The 2,427-nt window shown below is 47.8% G+C and overlaps 1 long non-coding RNA gene across 1 annotated transcript; it reads right to left on the bottom strand.

Annotated features, from left to right (window-relative positions):
* Positions 1-243: 243 nt before the first annotated feature.
* Positions 244-2,079, bottom strand: LOC119112659 (uncharacterized). The gene is made up of 3 exons (XR_005095760.1): positions 2,000-2,079; positions 1,392-1,598; positions 244-954 (listed from the first exon to the last, which is right to left on the bottom strand). It is a non-coding gene; the product is annotated as an uncharacterized LOC119112659 (long non-coding RNA).
* Positions 2,080-2,427: the final 348 nt, after the last annotated feature.

The raw sequence follows: 2,427 nt of genomic DNA, 5'->3' as shown, positions 1-2,427 counted from the left end.
ATTCAAAGTTTCGGATTAATTCATTTAAGAAATGCTGCTTATTTTCTAGATATTTCATGAAATAATCAGATGACTATTCTTTTCATGAGCATCCTGTATTGAAGTAGCGGAACTACTCCTTTGGGTTTTAGAACGCCTGAAGCGTGGAACACCCCAATATAAACTGTAATTGTTCACCAGTAACGAGAGCATATGGCATGACAACTCCTTTAGGATTATTACACCTATTAAGCACGGCGTCATTTGAGCATGACAATAATACACGAGGCTCACAATTATCCTGATGTTGATAAAGAACTGTGGCAATGCTCCAACTAAGCAAGAAACCGAACAAAGCGTTCTACTCCATGACCTCCATTACGCTTAAAAGCTGGTTTCCGTCGTGATCAGCACCGGTTTAGCATTATCGCAACCAAGTTTTCAAATACTTATCTGGAAACGTACGTATTATGCATGTTTGGTGATCACCTTACCATTGCATAGTTATTTGCATTTTGCACCAGATGTCTCTGATGTAAACAGCTTTTTAGTGAAACAAAATGAAACATTTCAAAACCACACGCAAAATCGATTTTGACCATCGCATCGGAAATTATGAACCGATAAGATGGAAGGCTAAGGTGTCTCAGAAGGCCAAGATGATCCGCAACAATAATATTAATGCTGTGACCTCAGCATACGTACCCAAGCGAGACCTTACCCGTGTTTTATCTATGCGCGATCGTGTTTCGCGTAGCCATCATCTCATTTGATGCCATTAGACATACAGAATCATTTACACACACTCTGGGATCGGGGGACACGGGGCTCTGAAGCAGTTAACGACTTGCTCCTTGCACTTCTTTCCGGGCGGGCAGATCTTGTTGGCGCATGTTATCGTTACGACAAGACGGCAGATCGGCCATGGCAGCAGCTGGCAAAACTCCTGCGGAGCAAAGCAGGTTCCGCAGGGATCTGAGAACAGAACAAAACATTTACGGACGTCGGGATGAAGGTGGTGTGCACAGCAATTCAGCGTTCTTAGCAGGGCAGGACAATGCTGTGCGCTCAGTGGAGATCAACAGGCACCTTGCGTTGGAATGCCTTGAGTTCGCGCAGTTGGGCTCGTCAGCGCAAACACAATAAATAGCGAATGGTAACAATTTAATGAATAGTAAATAACAAATGGTAACAAATAGGCGAATGGTAACAACATAATTTTACTTGCATTTTACATGCCAATCAGCAGGCACTCGCTTAAGTGAAACCATTGACCACGTTTCAGTTCAAAATCCGGGCTCATGTCAAAAAGTTTCGTCATATGCGTTGCGAAAAGAATCATGATAGTACTGGTTTACTGTGAATGAACTATTCATCATTGTCTGCTTGGTGAGATACTTAAATGTACTCACTTCTATTGACGCAAGTAGGTTTCGGGTCGCAGGGTAAGGAGTCACAAAACGCCTGTTGCAGAATACACTCTTGTCCGGCCGGGCAGCTGGTGTCAGCGCAGGTGGGGGCTGGCACGCGCACACAGACCGACACGTCTCCCTCTTCACGGCACTCGAACGGCTCAGGACACGGCTGTGTGCCGCAGAGCGCCGTGGGTGTGGACCCGTCTGCAAAAATACAGCCTGACTAGGGAAGTCGGACAGGGTCCGCGTGGGTGTTGTTTACGGCCCCTCCCGACCGTTCAGGAGCAAAACCAAGAGCCAAATGTCAGCGCGTTCCAAATATGCACAATCACGCTGCAAATTTATGCCGTGTGAAAGCCACCATCATTGACGCGCGTTTGACTTTGCCTGGCCGATAACCAGGCACCGCCGGTACATCTCGATCAGTGACCAGACGAGAGATGGGCGATATGATGCGGCAGCCATTTCAAAGTTGACAAATGAGGCAAAATGCAAGTGCTTGCATGCCGTTGCAGTTGTCTTTCCACCACCCCACCACACCCACCCCCTTCCCCCGCTTGGTAAAACACAGCATCTGTGCGGAAAGAAATGCGAAGCAAACTTACCCACGGCGCCGACCAGAACCACGGCGAGGGCTACCAGCGTCAGCATAGCTGCACCAATGGCTGCTCGTCGTCACACTCTGCCTATTGTGGCTGTGCCGAAATGTCAGGCATTCCTGATGAGTCATGAAAAGGTCAAATGTGGGCAGGAGCACCAGAAATACTCGCGGGAAGGTGGAGCAAACAGCGCAAAAAGTGGCGTAATTGGAACACATTCGCGAAAAACTGGCTTGTGGACCTCCAGTGACGCATTTATTTCATATCATACCCACTGCCAAAGGTGTTCGTTCCCACTTACGCTTATGGCAACACTCTCACTCATATGTCAATGAAGTGGAACTGAGGGGTGTTATTTCAACAGAATTTCTGGTGAGCAATGCTGCGCAGAAAACGGCCACCCGGCGGCGCGTCGTGTGGGGCCGTTGCTAGAG

The sequence above is a fragment of the Pollicipes pollicipes genome, unplaced genomic scaffold (genome assembly GCF_011947565.3).
Source record: "Pollicipes pollicipes isolate AB1234 unplaced genomic scaffold, Ppol_2.1 Scaffold_7261;HRSCAF=8764_pilon_pilon_pilon, whole genome shotgun sequence".
Classification (NCBI taxonomy): Eukaryota; Metazoa; Arthropoda; class Thecostraca; order Pollicipedomorpha; family Pollicipedidae; genus Pollicipes; species Pollicipes pollicipes.
The sequence above is the reverse complement of the archived record's forward strand: the minus strand, read 5'-3'. Positions and strand labels throughout refer to the sequence as shown.